The sequence below is a fragment of the Gopherus flavomarginatus genome, chromosome 18 (assembly GCF_025201925.1).
Source record: "Gopherus flavomarginatus isolate rGopFla2 chromosome 18, rGopFla2.mat.asm, whole genome shotgun sequence".
Lineage (NCBI taxonomy): Eukaryota > Metazoa > Chordata > Testudines > Testudinidae > Gopherus > Gopherus flavomarginatus.
Window position 1 is genome coordinate 3,214,094 of NC_066634.1, and position 18,984 is coordinate 3,233,077.

Genomic DNA, 18,984 nt, shown 5'->3' on the forward strand with positions numbered 1-18,984 from the left:
TTCACTCCGGCTCAGCTTGCTGGCTTCGGAGGAGCCGTCTCCATACAGGACCCTCCTGGGCCCTGTTCTCCCATAATCCCGCTCAGAAACGTCACCAACTCATTCTTAAAACCAGCTCAGCGTCTTGTCCCCATCCCGAACCTCCCCCGGCCTCATCTGCGGGTTAGAAACCTGCTCATTTCCAGCCTAAACTTCCTCATGGCCGGTTCTTGTGCCAATGGAAAAGGCTCCTCCACTTCTCTGGTGTTTCCCCCACCTGATCCCCTTCCCGGGGCTGCTCTGCACTAGGAACTCACGTCCGTGCGGCTGCGTCCCTCCGGTGCGAAAAATCCACAGCCCTGAGAGACGGAGCTAGAATTAGCGATCCCCCGGCCCTGGGTCCGACTTCTTCTGCCTCACCAGCGTAGGTCGAGGCTACATGGCACCAGGCGAGAGCGTTGTAAGTGTAGACACGCCGTTAGGTGTCTAACTCTCCCCACACCGGGGAGCTGAGGATCACACTAGGCTGTGAGCTTGTCTGCGCTCAAAACAGTGCAGAGCCACCATAGCCACGACCTATGCCAATTCTGCCCTCAGCAGAGGTAATCCATCACCCCAAAAGCCAGGAGCTAACTCGACTGAATGAGCCCAGCGGCGTAACACTGTCTACACCAGAGCTGCAGTGCATCCAGCCCCGTCTCTCAGAGGGGAGTGGGTTTTTCCCCGTAGCGACGCCGCTGTCAAACCCTTGTGCAGACCAAGGTCGCGGGTTGGGTAGCGTCGCGCCAAAGTACCTTTTGTGCAGCCAGCCCTTATCCGCCTTTGAAAGTTACTTCCCGTGTGGACCCCACCCCCAAAACAAGAGGAGACCCTCGCCAGACCCAGGAGATTCTCTTTGAATTGTTGTTGTTGTTGTAATCACGTCCCCAGCTGTGTCGGATGACTTTTTAAACACACACAGAGTGGGTGCGTGGGAAGGGGGAGGAATGAAACAGTTTTGCCACCTCTCACCCATCTCTGGAGAGGGAGGCACCCTACGAAACCCATGTCCCTGAGGGGACCCCAAGCAGCCAGGAAGTGGGAACAGCTTTTGGCTTCTGCTTGACTGGGCAGGATTCAGACCGGGGCCCTGCCCGCTGCGGGCATGTCCCCACATGCAACCCCCCAGGAGAGTGACAAAGTTCTTGGGACACAGGAGCAGCATCTCCCACACACTGACACCCCGCTCGTACCCCCAGGCCAGCTCCCCTTAGTCAAGCGCAATTGGTGGGAAAGCAGCCGCGAGAAGCCTAAGACCACAACATCCAAATCCAATCGTTTGCCACCCAAAAACCACTTCAGCTATTATGAATATGGATGAGGACTGCTTAGTGGCTGGCACAGGACTGCCGGCTGATCGCATTTGGGACTACCATAAAGACACGTAACAGATTCAGACTCAACCTGATTCAGAGATCAGTTGTTTTTTTTTTTCCTGGAGAGAATCCCAACCCAATCTGGTGATCAGAGCTCAGGTGCTGGCATCTGGGGCCCCTTCCCGCTGGTTTCCTACAGAACCACGGTCAAGCTCCTGCCCCTCAACGTGGAAAGGACTGAACCAAGGGGGCATCGCCCTGAGCAAGTCTCACTCACCCAGCGTCCGGTGTGTTTCGTAAAGCCCCAGCTCCTGGAGTCAGGGGATTAAGCGAGTTGCTCTGCGGCCACTTTTTTAAGCGAGAGTCATTTTCTCACGCGCGTGGCTGCAGAAAGGCGCTTGGAAAGCTGACTCGAGCAGAGCCTGAAGCCTCAGAAACCACAAGGCATGGAGAACACACTCAAAAATTGTACTGCTTTTTTTTAAAAAACTCTTGGGCTTGACAACACTGCATCCTCCTTGTTTCTTTTTCACCTTCTTTAAACCACAACCAAGCTCCTTTTCTGACTCCTTGGGAGCAGCACACCATGGCTGATGAGCCCTCAACTGACCCCCGTTTATCCCATCCGTGACGGCAGCCCACTTTCCCGCAAACACTTTGACGTTTCTCCTATGGGAATACGTCAATCTCCTCAGCCTCCTCTTGCTGGTAAATCATGGGTCAGGCCACAGAAATCAAGAGATTGGCTGTCAAATCATGAAATTTGAAAAGAAATCAATAATACAAGAACGGCCAGACTGGGTCAGACCAAAGGTCCATCTAGCCCAGGATCCTGTCTTCTGCCAGTGGCTAATGCCAGGTGCCCCTGAGGGAACGAACAGAACATTCTCAGCTTCTGGCAAACAGAGGTAGGGACCCCATCCCTGTCCAGCCTGACTAGTAGCCATTGACGGACCTGTCCTCCGGGAACTTCTCTAGTTCTTTTCCGACCCCTGTTCTAGTCTTGGCCTTCACAACTGTGACAAAGTTGGGGATTTGTGTGGTGTTGTACATGAATCGCAGGTGCGCGCCTCAGTTTCCCTGTGTGCTGCATGTTTAACAAGGTGGTAGGAGAGAATTTGTTGGTGCAGAGGACCAGGGGTGACCTCACCTGCTGGCTGGGACCCCGGACAAGGGCCTGGAGAGGGGGAACCCTAGCGACTGGTGACCAAGGGGCCCACCCCAGCTTGGAAGGCAGCCAGTTCTGGCCAATGGAAGGACAAAGGGCTGAGGAGCGAGGACCCCGTGAGCTGTTTACCTGGGACAAAGACAATGGACAGAGGAAGGGCTTGGGACCGGGGGTATCAGATGCCCAGCTGGGAAGCAGGGGGGCTCGGGGCTGGAGAGGGGGAGCGGGCAGATCCCCCCTGGCTGCAGGGGGACTGGGATGTGCTGGGCTGAGGGAGGCCAGGCCTGAGGTCGGAGAGTTTCCTGTGCTGGGTTCAATTCTCAATAAACCCTCCTGTGTTACGCTGGAGGAGAGTTGCTCCGGGCTAGAGAACAGGGGGCATTGGCCCCTTTGGGGGTGAGGAGGCCCCGGGGGGTCCAGAGCGAGGGGACTCCCTGAGGAGGCCTGTGGCTGAGACAGACGTCCTGAGGCTCAGAGAGGTGTGGCTCCAGGAGGTGGAGAGGCCCGAACCCGTGAGAGAGTGGCCCCCAGAGAAGGGCTGTTGCTCTGAAGGGGGGCTCCCCTCACAGACCGCACAGGGCCAAGAGTGGGCACGACCTGTGAGTCCATGACAAGATCATCCTCCGGCGAGGAGTTCCACAGGTTGACTGTGTGTTGGGTGAAGAAATACATCCTTGTGTTTGTGTTAAACCTGCTGCCTGTTCATTTCATTGGGTGACCCCAGTTCTTGTGTTCTGAGCAGGAGTAAATAACACGTCCTGATTTCCTTTCTCCACACCAGCCATGATTTTATAGACCTCAACAATATCCCTCTTTAGTCGCCTCGTTTCCAAGCTGAAAAGCCCCAGTCTTCTCACTCTCTCCTCATACAGAAGCCGTTCCAGACCCCTAATCATTTTTGTTGCCCTTTTCTGAACCTTTTCCAATTCCAATCTAGCTTTTTGGAGATGGGGCGACCACACCTGCACGCAGTATTCAAGGTGTGGGCAAACCATGGATTGATATAGAGGCAACATGATAAACACTGGGCTCATTTAATTCGTCTTGTTTTCAGGTCCTGTTTGGGTCCTGTTTGTAAACGTCTCTCTCCCACCCCCTAATTCCTGATTCTCCTTAAATCCCAGGACTCCAGCACCTGGCACTTTAGGAAACTCAAAAGACCACACAGGCTACCCAGAGGATTCAGGGGGCCTGGGGCAAGGCGGGGGAGCGGACATAAAAAAAGGTGCCATCCGCTGCGGTGCTTGTACTCACCGGGCGGTGCTCCAAGTCTGCGGTGCCAGCAGGTCCTTCACTCACTCCGTGTCTTCGGCAGCACTGAAGGACCTGCCACAGAAGTGCCGCCGAAGACCCGGATCGCCGCCAGGTGAGTAAAAATTAAAACAGTGCCTCTAGCCAGGGAAGGGATTCTCGGCCAGGGTTCGCAGGGCCCCTGTGGGTCTCAGGGCAAATTGCCCCACTTACCCCACCCCGCCCAGGGCAGCTCTAAAACCACAAGACTCCCAAACAACCTGCGCCCCTCCCCTCTAAAATCCCCTGCAGATTCACCTCCGCCTCGAGTCTCATTCCATGTCTTGCGGCTGCGCCTCGAGATCCCGACTGAGATCAGGGCCCCCGTCACACCAGCTGAGATCGGAAGCCCCACCATGTCGGAGGGAGGGGTGTTCTACTTCTTCCTCTCCCCCCCTTATGTTTAAAAATACCATCCTCCTTTTTCGTCTGGCACCAGCTCCTATCCTTCGGTTCTCATTCGGCATTCCCCCGCCAGATTAGAGAGCCCCGTAGTGTCCCGGGAACGCACGTCCTCAAAAATCTCCTTTGCCGGATACCGACGAAACCCCAGCAACGCGCAGCCTATGTCAGTACGCACGATGCCAACCACCGTCGTCTCACAGGGCGGGAAAGGACCTCGAGACGTCATCTAGTCCCGTCCCCCGCCCTCACGGCAGGACTATGTATTCCAGTGGCTTTCAACCAGGGGGACGCACCCAGGGGAAGAGCTCTGCATACCCCCAAGTTCGTAACAAGGGCGAGGGGAAGGAGGCACTTGCCTCGGGCGCACAAAGCGGAGGGGCACAGCTCTACCACGATGGGCGGTGCTTCGGCAGCAGCTCTCCCGCTGCCACTTCTTTGGCGGAAATTCGGCAGCGGGCCCCTGAGTGCCTCTTGGAAGGAAGGACCTGCCGCTGAATCCCTGCCACAGCTTCATTCATTCTTCAGCGGCAATTCGGCGGTGGGTCTTTCTCTCTGAGAGGGACTCAGGGCCCTGCCGGCCCTTTGCCTTGGCCGCAAAAAATTCCTTGTTACGGGCTCTGGCATCAAGTCCTCTAGAGATTCACCTAGTTTTACACCCAGCGACCCAAAAAGCCCTGGCGGAGTTTGCACAAACTAACCTTTCATCCGGGCCCTGGCTTGTTCGTACAGCTCTGTGCACTCAACACTGAAACGGCAGCCCGGTACTTCTGTTCCAGGGGATTTCTTTCACAATTTTATGGTAAAAATGAGGACGTCAGACACTTTTCAGCAGTAGGGTGGCTGGGACACGTCTGTATTTCGACGCCGGGTTTTGGAAGGAGGTCGTTTTTCGGGGGGGAAACTTGGGGTACACAAGACAAATCAGCCTCCTGAAAGGGGAGCAGCCATCTGCAGAAGTTGAGAGCCACTGGTCTGGATGCTCCCTGACGGGGGTTTGTCCAGCCTGCTCTTAACAATCCCCAACAACAGCAATTCCACCACCTCCCTGGGTGATTTACTCCACAGCTTCACCACCCGACAGTCGGGACGTTTCTCCTAGTGTCCAACCTAAACCGGCCCGGCTGCAATTTAAGCCCGTTGCTTCTCGTCCGATCCTCAGACATTAACGAGAACAATTTTTCTCCTTCTCGTAACCACGTTTTCTGTACTTGCAAACTCTTCTCCCGTCCCCCCTCCAGCTTCTCTTGTCTGGTATTTTGTTGGCAGGCTCCTTGGGGCAGGTTCTGTGTCTGAACGTGCCCAGCGCAACGGGCTCCTGGCACATGACCCGAGCGCCGAGCCCCAGGCGCTGCCAGGAATACAAAGAAACAACAATCCGCAACCCCCGACCCCCTCCCCATGGGCCCTGAGACTCACAGGCGCTGACTTCTAGTTTGCTCCACCCCCGCGGCAGCCTGAGGCTCCGCCCCCTCGCTCCGCCCCTCTCCTGAGGCCCCACCCTCTTCCCCACACCTGTTCCGGGGCGGAGACGGGGTGGGGGGGTGTTCAAATGGGAGAAGAGACATGCAAGTGCCCCCCCATTTTGCCCAGTTTGGGGGGTCTGACTCCCCCTTTTTGAATTGTTGGCGAGGGAAGAGAGGGTGCAGCCGATGGGTGGGAATGGGGGGCAGAAAGAGGGGATGGAGTGGAGGCCGTGGGGAGAGCCCGTGTAGCTGGTTAGTGGTGGGGCCGGATCTGTTGTGGTTTGGGCACATACTCATCTGAGGGGGAGAAAAGGCGGGAGGAGGGGGGCAGAGGATCAAAACGTAAATGAGTTAATTAAACAGCCAATGAATTATCCAGCCAATTGGTTCTGGGGCCGGCGAATGAACCAGAGGGAAGCGGCTGGGAGGCTCGATATCGAAATAATCCATCAGTGGGGCTGGGGGGCATGTCTGGAGGGTGCAGGGTGGGGGGCCAGCGCTGGCACCGGTCAGGGGAGGCTGCAGGTGGGGCAGATGTTTCCCCCAGGGTTTCTACCCTCGCTCTGGGTTCCAGACGCTGTGGACCCAGCAGGACCCGGCCTGATCCGCACGGGGTCACAACGCACCGAAACCCAGGGTCACTGCAGGAGAGGATCGAGGAGACGAGCATGGACCAGAACGTGGTCCCTGCCAGGGACCGGAATCTGTCACACGTGCCCTCAGAGACCTCCCCCCTTCCCCCCAGTCACCATGGACCCTCAGCGCTAAGGGGAGCCGCTCAGGAGATCTGGTGCAGGGCAGATAGTGGGTTTAGGGGAGTCAGGAGTCCCGGAGACTAGGGTCAATGAACGTGGGGTTACAGGCATCAAGGCTGGGCACTGGGGGCTGGGAGTTCAAGGGTTAAGGGGTTGGGGGTTAGGAGGGTGGGGGTTGGCAGGGGTTCGGGTTATCAGCGGATGGTTGTGGGGTTTGGGACGTCTCCCTAGGGCACCAGGCGCTCCCTCACACGTGTCCCCACATGCTGGTACACAGGGAACAACGGCGAGCACAGGTCCTGCCGACGGGTGGCTTCATTACACACACACACGGCCATGGCCCAGGAGCTTACGGCGAGCGCACAGGACCCCCAGCAGGATCGCCCGGTTCCATGTTCTCTGCACAGCGATCCCATGTAGAGCGATCCGCACAACACGTCATCCACATCGTCACCGGCAGCACATTAACCACACGGCAACCCAAAGTACACGTTAGCCACACGGTAACACGCAGCACACGTTAGCCACACGCAATTTCTTGGGCTCGATCTCAGACACCTGTTAGCTACAGGGTCACCTGCAACATATTATCCACACAGTAACCTCAGTATGCATTATCCACACACAATACATCGGGATCAGTGTCGGACACGTATTTGCTACACAGTAATCGCAGTACGCATTATCCATGCATAATACATTGGGATTGGTGTCAGACATGCGTTAGCTACACAGTAACCACAGTACGTGTTATCCACACACAATACATCGGGATTGGTGTCGGACACGTGTTAGCTACACAGTAACCGCAGTACGTGTCATCCACACACAATACATCGGGATTGGTGTTAGCTACACGGTAACTGCAGTACACGTTATCCACACACAATACATCGGGATTGGTGTCGGACACGTGTTAGCTACACAGTAACTGCAGAACGCGTTATCCACACTCAATACATCGGGATCGGTGTCGGACACGTGTTAGCTACACAAAAACCGCAGCACACGTCATCCACACACAATACATAGGGATCGGTATTAGCTACACGGTAACCGCAGTACACGTTATCCACACACAATGCATCGGGATCGGTGTTAGCTACACGGTAACCGCAATACACATTATCCACACACAATGCATCGGGATTGGTGTTAGCTACACAGTAACCGCAGTACACATTATCCACACACAATACATCAGGATTGGTGGTAGCTACACGGTAACCGCAATACACATTATCCACACACAATGCATCGGGATTGGTGTTAGCTACACAGTAACCGCAGTACACATTATCCACACACAATACATCAGGATTGGTGGTAGCTACACGGTAACCGCAATACACATTATCCACACACAATGCATCGGGATTGGTGTTAGCTACACGGTAACTGCAGTGCATGTTATCCACACACAATACATCGGGATTGGTGGTAGCTACACGGTAACCGCAGTGCACGTCATCCACACACAATACATCGGGATTGGTGGTAGCTACACGGTAACCGCAATACACGTTATCCACACACAATGCATCGGGATTGGTGGTAGCTACACGGTAACCGCAGTGCACGTCATCCACACACAATACATCAGGATTGGTGGTAGCTACACGGTAACCGCAGTGCACGTCATCCACACACAATACATCAGGATTGGTGGTAGCTACACGGTAACCGCAATACACATTATCCACACACAATGCATCGGGATTGGTGTTAGCTACACAGTAACCGCAGTACACATTATCCACACACAATGCATCGGGATTGGTGTTAGCTACACGGTAACTGCAGTGCATGTTATCCACACACAATACATCGGGATTGGTGGTAGCTACACGGTAACCGCAGTGCACGTCATCCACACACAATACATCGGGATTGGTGGTAGCTACACGGTAACCGCAATACACGTTATCCACACACAATGCATCGGGATTGGTGTTAGCTACACAGTAACCGCAATACACGTTATCCACACACAATGCATCGGGATTGGTGTTAGCTACACAGTAACTGCAGTACACGTTATCCATACACAATGCATCGGGATTGGTGGTAGCTACACGGTAACTGCAGTGCACGTTATCCACACACACTGCATGGGGATTGGTGGTAGCTACACGGTAACCACAGTGCACGTTATCCACACACACTGCATCGGGATTGGTGATAGCTACACGGTAACCACAGTGCATGTTATCCACACACAATGCATCGGGATTGGTGTCGGACACATGCGTTACTCACACACCCTCTGTTCCGCTCGATCGCAAACACGTGTTATCCACACGCAAATCCCCAGCTCCCGTGTTCCTCGCACACTGATCCCCAATGGTTCCCCACTCGGCGGCCACCTGCCAAACAGGGTGGGACGCGTCCAACCCCACTGCGATACCGGTCCCCAGTTCCGCTCCCCATCACCCGCCATCTCTCCCTCTCCTTTACTGCCAGACCCTCGGCCGGCTGCTCCCCTGTACCGACAACAACTCGGCAGGACACAGTGCATCCCGTGGCGGAGTGCGGAGACCTTGGCCCAGCACAACCCTAGGAGGGGAGTGGGGTCTAGTAGTTATAGCGGGGAGGGGGGCTGGGAGCCAGGACTCCTGGGTTCGATCCTGGCTCTCAAAGGGGAGGGGGTCTAGTAGTTATAGCGGGGAGGGGGGCTGGGAGCCAGGACTCCTGGGTTCTAGCCCTGGTCTGATCTCCTCAACCTCACACACCCAGGTCTATGTGCAAGAGGACAAGACAACACCTGCGTGGAGGGGGGGTGCAGCAGTGTGCCTCCCCCCATTGCCAACCCCACCCTCCTCAATGGGAGACGGGAGGGGGGTGAGATGCCAGGGAGGAGGTTAGCCCCAGACCCAGGAATCAGCATCTGATCCGTGCCACGCGGAGGGCGGAGCGAGGGGGGGAGGAAGAACCATCAGAGAAGGGAAGGTGGGGGGGTCATCAGGATTTAGATGAGCGAGGGGTTGGTGGAGCAGTTACCGAGCCCTGCCTGGGGAGCAGCGGGTTCTGTAACTCGGACCACAGCCAGGCCTCCCACTTTGTACCCTCCCCAAAGCTGTGTGGCCAAACACGTGACAGGTTATACGGAGAGACCGTGACAAAGCTGGGGAGAGAACCCAGGAGTCCTGGCTCCCAGCCCCCTCGCTCTAAACACCAGCCCCTACTCCCCTCCCAGAGCCTGGGAGAGAACCCAGGAGTCCTGGCTCCCAGCCCCTTCGCTCTAAGCACCAGCCCCCACTCCCCTCCCAGAGCCAGGGAGAGAACCCAGGCGTCCTGGCTCTCAACCCCCTCTGCTCTAACCACAGCCCCCACTCCCCTCCCAGAGCCGGGGAGAGAACCCAGGCGTCCTGGCCCCTCCGCCCCACTCCCCTCCCCTGGCAGTGCTGAGGCAGAACAGGAGGATTCCAGGCTGGCAGAGGGGGCTGGGGGGGCTGGGCAGGAGGCAGAGGGGAGGAGGTGTGGGGGGGGGATTCCCTAGCTGTGAGGCCCATCCCCCCCTCGCCCCCCACCCCATCTCAATGTCAGCGGCTGGAGCAGGGCTGCCTGGCAAACAGGACGTGAGGAGCCTGCAGATGCCGCACGATGCAGAGAAACTTCTCCCAGAACACGGCTCCCCCCGCCCCCGCCGCCCAAGCCAGGCAGTGCGGGCGGGGGGAGGGCAGGACGCCTGGGTTCCAAACCCCCTTCCCCAGTTCTTGTCAGATACCAAACACCCGTGGCCAGTGGCCTTCTCACCTGAACCCCCTGCCCCACCACTTCCTCCCCCCCAGAATTGGCAGCCCCCAATGGTTACGCCCCCCCATCAATCCCCCCCAGGCACTGTGCCAGGGTCAAGAGCATTTAAACAGTAGGGCCGAACGATAAAGGGGTTCCAGCAGACCCCATTCCCGACCCGCAGCCCCCTGCTAGCCCGGCCCTGACCCCCCCCCTAGACCTGCTGGTGCCCCTCACTCCCGACCCGCAGCCCGCTGCTAGCCCAGCCCTGACCCCCCCCCTAGACCTGCTGGTGCCCCTCACTCCCGACCCGCAGCCCCTGCTAGCCCAGTCCTGGGCTTCCCCAGCTCTGCTGGTGCCCCTCACTCCAGACCCGCAGCCCCTGCTAGCCCAGCCCTGGGCTCCCCTAGCTCTGCCGGTGCCCCTCACTCCTGACCCGCAGCCCCTGCTAGCCCAGCCCTGGGCTCCCCTAGCTCTGCTGGTGCCCCTCACTCCCGACCCGCAGGCCCTGCTAGCCCAGCCCTGGGCTCCCCCAGCTCTGCCGGTGCCCCCCACTCCCAACCCGCAGGCCCTGCTAGCCCAGCCCTGGGCTCCCCCAGCTCTGCCGGTGCCCCTCACTCCTGACCCGCAGGCCCTGCTAGCCCAGCCCTGGGCTCCCCCAGCTCTGCCGGTTCCCCTCACTCCCGACCCGCAGCCTCCTGCTAGCCCAGCCCTGACACCCCCCCCCCGGCCCTGCCGGTGCCCCTCACTCCCGACCCGCAGCCCCCTGCTAGCCCAGCCCTGACCCCCCCCCCAGACCTGCTGGTGCCCCTCACTCCAGACCCGCAGCCCCTGCTAGCCCAGCCCTGGGCTCCCCTAGCTCTGCCGGTGCCCCTCACTCCTGACCCGCAGCCCCTGCTAGCCCAGCCCTGGGCTCCCCTAGCTCTGCCGGTGCCCCTCACTCCTGACCCGCAGCCCCTGCTAGCCCAGCCCTGGGCTCCCCTAGCTCTGCCGGTGCCCCTCACTCCTGACCCGCAGCCCCTGCTAGCCCAGCCCTGGGCTCCCCTAGCTCTGCCGGTGCCCCTCACTCCTGACCCGCAGCCCCTGCTAGCCCAGCCCTGGGCTCCCCTAGCTCTGCCGGTGCCCCTCACTCCTGACCCGCAGCCCCTGCTAGCCCAGCCCTGGGCTCCCCTAGCTCTGCCGGTGCCCCTCACTCCTGACCCGCAGCCCCTGCTAGCCCAGCCCTGGGCTCCCCCAGCTCTGCTGGTGCCCCTCACTCTCGACTCGCAGGCCCTGCTAGCCCAACCCTGGGCTCCCCCCAGCCCTGCCGGTGCCCCTCACTCCTGACTGGCAGCCCCTGCTAGCCCAGCCCTGGGCTCCCCCCAGCTCTGCCGGTGCCCCCCACTCCCGACCCGCAGTCTCTCTCCCCAGGCTGTTAGCCCCAGATTTGCCTCTTCTCACACTTGTGTCTCTATGGACACATACATTACCCCCTCCCCCCGCCACTCACAGCTGCCCCCTGCTGGAGGGTGAGGCCAGCTGGGGGCGGCTCCTGCACCGGCCCAGGGACTGTTCCCCAGAGCAGAAATTGTCCCCCCCCAGGTCAGCCCCTGCCACCTCCCCAAGATCCCAAATCTCCCTTCCCCACTGCCCCTGGGACCCAACAGCCCTCCCCCGCCCGGCCTCTCTCCCCCATCTCCTCTTCCCCCAGCCAAGACCCTGAGCTCCCCTCCCCCACTGCAACCCCCCCCCCCATCTGGTCCCAAATATCTCAGGCCTGCCTGATACACACTGCCCCCAACACACCCAGCTCCCTGCTGTCCCCGGTCCTTCCCACTAACCCCCCAACAACCTCTGACCCCCCCAACCCCTCCCCCCAAACCTCCCTAGCCATCCTCAACAGCTGCCCCTCCCCCACCCACTGATCGGGGGGAGGGGATTCCCACCCCCCTGCCTGCTCTGTTCCCTGGCACCACGGGGTTGGTTGGGGGGGTCCCTGGGACTGGGGGGGCATCTCTCATCTCAGCCAGATCCCTGGTGAAGGGGGTCTCAGAGGCGCTTGCCGGGGGGGGAGTCAGGTTGTGACTGCAGCAGTCGGGGGGGGGGGCTACTGTTTAACTAATGGGAGAGGAATGGGGGGCATGGGGCCCATTGCCCAGCAGCGGGAGGGGGACGCCCGACTGTTGGGGGGGGCAGAGACAGGCCCACTGCAGCATCGCCCCCCCACACACCATGTTTCCATTTTCTGTCCCAACCCCATTTTCATGAGCTCCAGTTGCCGTGGAAACAGCTGCTGAGTAGCACATTGGTTTCTCCCTGGCGACTGCTGCATCCCCCCTGCCCCCTCACCCCAACCTGCCCCCCCATCCTCCCCTGTGTACCCATCCCCCAGGTACCCCCAACCCCCCATCCTCTCCTGTGTACCCCTCCCCCAGGTATCCCCAACCCCAATCCTCCCGTGTACCCCTCCCCCAGGTACCCCCGACCTGACCCCCCCACCCATCCTCCGCTGTGTGCCCCTCCCCTAGGTACCCCCGATCTGCCCCACACACACCTGCCAATCCATTGGATCCGAGACAGAAAATCTGCCCCCCCCCACACCTGAGGATGCACTTCCACTCAGCCCAGCCCCCCAGGCTCCCAGACACATGGACTCCCGCACCCCCAATCCAGCCTCTGAGACACGGTCCCCCCACCAGAAGGCCTAAGAACCCCCAGCTGCCCTTCCAGTCCCCCATCCCCCAGAACTGACTCAATTCCACCATCACCACCCTGACAGACCCCCCCCCCAGCTCGCCTCCCCTACAGGTCACCCCCCAACAATAGGTCAGTCCTCCACTCCACCAACATGGCACCCCTCAGCTCATGGGCTGTACCCCCAGTCTCCCCCATGTCCCAGCACCCCTCAGCTCATGGGCTGTACCCGCAGTCTCACCCCATGTCCCAGCACCCCTCAGCTCATGGGCCATACCCCCAGTCTCCACCATGTCCCAGCACCCCTCAGCTCATGGGCCATACCCTCAGTCTCACCCCATGTCCCAGCACCCCTCAGCTCATGGGCCATACCCTCAGTCTCACCCCATGTCCCAGCACCCCTCAGCTCATGGGCTGTACCCGCAGTCCCACCCCATGTCCCAGCACCCCTCAGCTCATGGGCCGTACCCCCAGTCTCACCCCATGTCCCAGCACCCCTCAGCTCATGGGCCATACCCCCAGTCCCACCCCATGTCCCAGCACCCCTCAGCTCATGGGCCATACCCCCAGTCTCCACCATGTCCCAGCACCCCTCAGCTCATGGGCCATACCCCCAGTCTCACCCCATGTCCCAGCACCCCTCAGCTCATGGGCTGTACCCCCAGTCTCCACCATGTCCCAGCACCCCTCAGCTCATGGGCCATACCCTCAGTCCCACCCCATGTCCCAGCACCCCTCAGCTCATGGGCTGTACCCGCAGTCCCACCCCATGTCCCAGCACCCCTCAGCTCATGGGTCGTACCCCCAATCCCCCATACACAACCGATCACCCCCCCCAGCTGGCCCTGATCCCTCCCCAATGGGTCACACACACCCCTGGCATCCCACCACTCCCCCACCCCAACCCTGCAGGACAATCCCACCCCCGCCCACACACCCAGCTTCCATCCTCAGTGGGTCCCCTCGCAGCATCCCCCATCTCTCCACCATGGATCACTCCCCCACTACAGGCCAGACCCCTCCCCGCCAGCAGGCTCAGCACCCCTGGACGGATCACACTCCCCCAGCATGTGTCCACAAACCCTGATCTCCCCCCCCCCCCCGCAACCTGAACATCCTGCCACCCCCCACACACATCCAGTTCCCCGCTGCTGCACCAATGAGAAGCAAGACGAGGCTGCCCCCTTCTGGAAGCCCAGGGACCTGGGGCAAGAGGGGCCACAGCTCACGGGGGGGGAGCGGGGGGGCGGGGTGCTGAGGCAGCAGGAAGGAGAAGCAACTGGCAGGCTGGGGGGGAGGGGGATGCTGAGGGTTGTGCGGGGGGGTGTTGGGCCAGCAGAGGGTGCAACACAGAGATAGTCGACTGAGAGGGGGCGAGGAGGAGCCTGGGGATGCTGGGGGCTCGGGGGGACAGGGGCCTGGTGGGGAGTCCGGGGATGCGGGGGGCGGGAGGGGGGTTAGGGATGCAGGTGCGGGAGCCCGGGGATGCAGGTGGAGGGGTGGGGGGCAGGGATGCAGGAGGCGGGGGGCAAGTGGGAGCCCTGGGGGTGCAGGGGGCGGGGAGGGGAGAAGAGGGGATGCAGGCGGGGGCCCCGGGGGTGCACGGGGAGGGGGGCGGGATGTGGGGCGGGGGCTGCCGGTCTCCGCTGCAGGCGCAGGAGCCGGGCACTCACCGGGGCGGCGGGGGGAGCATCCCCCTCCCCTGGGTCCTGCGTTGGGGGTCCCCGGCCCCGGCCGCTCAGTGGGCGCTCGCCATGGGCCCGGGGGCGGGGGGCGCGGAGCGAAGGCGGCGGAGCAGCTGCCCGGCCCCGCCGCGCAGCGCTGGATGCGGCAGAGTCTGGCAGGGCCGCGGGGACGGGAGGGGAATGTTAATGGGGGGGGAGGAGAGCGAGAGAGACCGAGGAGGAGACGGGGGGAGAGATCGAGGAGGGGAAGAGGGGGAGGAGAGAGCGAGAGAAGGAGAGAGACCGAGGGGGGGGAAAGAGAGAGAAGGAGAGAGTGGGGGAGAGAGAGACGCGGGGGGGGGAGAGAGAGAGAGAGAGAGGGAAGGAGAGAGACCGAGGGGGGGGGGAAGAGAGAGAAGGAGAGAGGGGGGGAGAGAGATGGGGCGGGGGGGAGGAGTGAGAACAAGGGAGAGAGACAGGGAATGAGAGAGAACCGGGAAGGGGGGAGAGAGAGAGGGAAGGAGAGAGACTGGGGGGGGGGAAGAGAGAGAAGGAGAGAGACTGAGGGGGGGAGAGAGAGACCGAGGAGTGGGGGAGAGAGAGGGGGGGAAGGAGTGAGAACAAGGGAGAGAGAGGAGGAATGAGAGGGAACCGGGGAGGGAGGGAGAGAGAGAGGGAAGGAGAGAGAGGGGGGAATGGAGAAGGGGAGGGGGGGCTAAGCACACAGAAGGTGGGGGGGGACTGGAGAAAGGGGTTGAGCCTGCAGATCTGGGTCCCCCTCAAACCCTCCCACCCCAAAGGCCGTTAACTTCTGGTGGCGCTAGGAGAATGGGGGGAACCGGGCCTGTCAGACCCCTGGTTGCTGCCACCAGTAATCCCCCCCCAGCCCAGCGCCCCGTTCCCTGTTACCCAGAATCCCCTAGGGCCCAGCCTGTGCCAGTGCCTCATTCCCTGTTACCCAGAATCCCCCGGGGCCCCAGCCTGCCCCAGCGCCCCATTCCCTGTTACCAGAATCCCCTGGGGCCCTGCCCCAATACCCTACTACCTTTTAGCCACAATCCTCTAGGGCCTGCCCCAAGTGACCTATTTTCTGTTACCTAGAAGCTCTGGGGCTCTGCCAGCTGTAGTGGCCCATTCCCTGCTACCCAGAATCCCCCAGGACCCAGTGCCACATTATCTGTTACCCAGAATCCCCTGGGGCACCCATTTTCTCTGACCCGGAATCCCCCAAATGACCTCCCCCATCCATGTGACCCCAGGCCAAGAGCCCCCCTTTCACGGAGAGGACAGGGCTGCTCTGGATTTACACTGAGTCCCCGTTGCAGCCCCAGGCAGAGCTGCAAAGAGCAGCCACGCGGCGCAAGGTGTGAGCCGGAGCTGTTGTTGACGCAGAGCATAAATTAGCAGGGCCAGGTCCCGTGGTCAGGCCCAGTCCAGGGGCAGAGTCAAGCACAAGAGGGCAGCTGGCTCTGGGGGGGGGCACAATACAGCATGAAGCCCTGGCACCGCGGGAGGAACGCCTGGGACCACCATAAACCGCAATAAACGAACAATGCAGGGTTCAACAGGGGGCACTCTCCCCTCGAAGTCACTGCTGACCCCAATGCCCCGGTGTGGCACTAGGGGTGCTGTGCTGCAGGAAGCGGGTGGGGGGGGTTGCTCCAGGTGTAGGGGCTGCTGTGCTGTTTCTGTAGGAAGGGAGGTGGGGGGCTCGGTCTCCAGTGGGGAACTCGGCCTGTCAGACCCTGGTTGGTGGCATCAATAAATCCCCCAGAACCCAACGCCCCAGTCCCTGTTACCCAGAAAGCCCTGGGGCCCACCCCATGCCAGCACCCCATTCCTTCTTACCCAGAATACCCCAGGGCCCAGCCTGTGCCAGCGCCCCGTTCCCTGTTACCCAGAATCCCCAGGGTCCCCAGCCTGTGCCAGCGCCCCGTTCCCTGTTACCCAGAATCCCCAGGGTCCCCAGCCTGCGCCAGCGCCCCGTTCCCTGTTACCCAGAATCCCCCAGGGTCCCAGCCTGCGCCAGCGCCCCGGTCCCTGTTACCCAGAATCCCCAGGGTCCCCAGCCTGTGCCAGCGCCCCGTTCCCTGTTACCCAGAATCCCCCAGGGTCCCCAGCCTGTGCCAGCGCCCCGTTCCCTGTTACCCAGAATCCCCAGGGTCCCCAGCCTGTGCCAGCGCCCCGTTCCCTGTTACCCAGAATCCCCAGGGTCCCCAGCCTGTGCCAGCGCCCCGTTCCCTGTTACCCAGAATCCCCCAGGGCCCCAGACTGTGCCAGCGCCCCGTTCCCTGTTACCCAGAATCCCCAGGGTCCCAGCCTGTGCCAGCGCCCCGTTCCCTGTTACCCAGAATCCCCCAGGGCCCCAGCCTGTGCCAGCGCCCCGTTCCCTGTTACCCAGAATCCCCCAGGGCCCCAGCCTGTGCCAGCCCCCGTTCCCTGTTACCCAGAATCCCCAGGGTCCCAGCCTGTGCCAGCGCCCCATTCCCTGTTACCCAGAATCCCCCAGGGTCCCAGACTGTGCCAGCGCCCCATTCCCTGTTACCCAGAATCCCCAGGGTCCCAGCCTGTGCCAGCGCCCCGTTCCCTGTTACCCAGAATCCCCCAGGGGCCCCAGCCTGTCCCAGCGCCCCGTTCCCTGTTACCCAGAATCCCCCAGGGTCCCAGACTGTGCCAGCGCCCCGTTCCCTGTTACCCAGAATCCCCCAGGGTCCCAGACTGTGCCAGCGCCCCGTTCCCTGTTACCCAGAATCCCCCAGGGTCCCAGCCTGTCCCAGCGCCCCGTTCCCTGTTACCCAGAATCCCCAGGGTCCCAGCCTGTGCCAGCGCCCCGTTCCCTGTTACCCAGAATCCCCCAGGGCCCCAGCCTGCCCCAGCGCCCCGTTCTCAGTTACCCAGAATCCCCAGGGTCCCAGCCTGTGCCAGCACCCCGTTCCCTGTTACCCAGAATCCGCCAGCACTTTTCCCAAAAGCCAAGAACAAAGTCCTGGCCAAACTCTGTCTAGTAAGAACAGGGCTGACCCAATCCACGCACATCACAACTGTGTGGATGGGTAAGAGGGTGCCTCTGGCGGGAGGGGAGGGGGCTGCTTCCCACTGGGTAGAGGGGGCCGTGCACACTCCCTGCTGTGTAGCTGTGCTCTGGCTGTGTGTGTGGAGTGGTGTCTAGGGATGTGTTGTGTATCCATTCATGCACGTGTGTTAGCAGGGGGGTCGCAAACTTCATCGCACCACGACTCCCTTCTGACCACAACGTTGCTGCATGTCTCCATATGGGGGGAGGGAAAGGGGGGCAAAGCCCGAGCCCCTCAGCACCAGGTCAGGGAGCAGCACAGGCTTCAGCCCTGGGCCCCAGCACATCTAATGGTGGCCCTGGTGACACCATGAAAATGAGGTCGTGACCCACTTTGGGGTCCTGACCCACAGTTTGAGAGCTGCTGAGATAGCGTGTGGCTGTTCAGGCTGTGCGTGTGTATGTGTGTGCGTATACACACATGCTCTGTTCTCTGCACACTGCTCTGGGTGGGCCAAGGGGAGCTGGTGGGTGGGTGTTTGTGGGTGTGCTGTGTGTCTGTGAGTGTGTGCACTGGCACAGGACTGGGGAGGTGTGCATGGGGGGGACTCTGTTACTCTCAGCCCCTTCCCCCCTCCCTCCTGCCTCTGGCCCCTCCTCCATTACTCCCAGGCCCCATAACCCTCCGCCTCCCACCCTGTCCCCTGCACCTATTTACCCTTTGCCCCCCCCCCCCCCCCACTCTGAGCTCAGATACCCCCGTTCCTGGGGCCCTTCAACCCCCTGCCAGTGGGTCGAGTTCGGTGCCAGCCCAGCCGAGGGCACCCTGGCCCCAGGACGCGATCACACCGTGACCCCCAGCCCCCCAAGGGGCCGGGCCCCTGGGTTAGGGTCTGCGCCCAGGGCAGCCGCCCCATGGCTGAGGAAGCAGCGACACCTGGTGGGCAAAACGCTCCTCTGCAGCCACCACCAGGATCCGGCGTGCAGTGAGTGAACAGTGGCGCAATGTCATAAGCCCCCACTTCCCCCAGGGGGCACTGCAAGGAAGTGGGGCAGGGCCTCCCTAGGGGGCGCTGGCCCCCAGTGCCCCACTGCGACGCTAGGGGGCACTGTGCTGCACTCCCTTCCCAGAGCTGGGGATAGAACCCAGGTATCCTGGCTCCCACACCCCCCTGCTGTGCCCAATGCAGCCATCAGAGGACGGGGACTCTCTCTCTCTCTCTCTCTCTCTCTCTCTCTGCACCCTCGAGTGTGAGGCTCTCACATGCTGTGTTACCGACAATGCAGCCAACCGGGCTCAGGTGAGTGGTGAGTATCCCCCATTCGACTAACGCTTGGATCCAGAGCGGGGACCCGGGATCAGCGCCATGGACTTTCACTGCGCAAGGCCCCCAAGGCTCGGAGCCCCCTAACACCATCCAGCTAAAATTCATCCCCAAATACCTCTCTACCTACTCAGCCATCTATCCCCCTACACCCATCTA

The 18,984-nt window shown here is 61.0% G+C and overlaps 1 protein-coding gene across 3 annotated transcripts in view; it reads right to left on the reverse strand.

Moving 5' to 3' along the window:
- LRRC4B (leucine rich repeat containing 4B) overlaps nucleotides 1-18,984 on the reverse strand; it is a 45,084-nt gene that overhangs the window by 22,143 nt on the left and 3,957 nt on the right. The window contains exon 1 of one of the 3 annotated variants that reach the window (XM_050927977.1): nucleotides 14,497-14,586. The exons of 1 other annotated variant lie outside the window; for it this stretch is intronic. The gene's annotated coding sequence lies outside the window, so the exon portion shown is untranslated. Of the gene's footprint in view, nucleotides 1-4,895; nucleotides 4,991-14,496; nucleotides 14,587-18,984 lie in introns of those variants that run through there. One more of the 3 variants, XM_050927975.1, reaches the window with a different exon arrangement.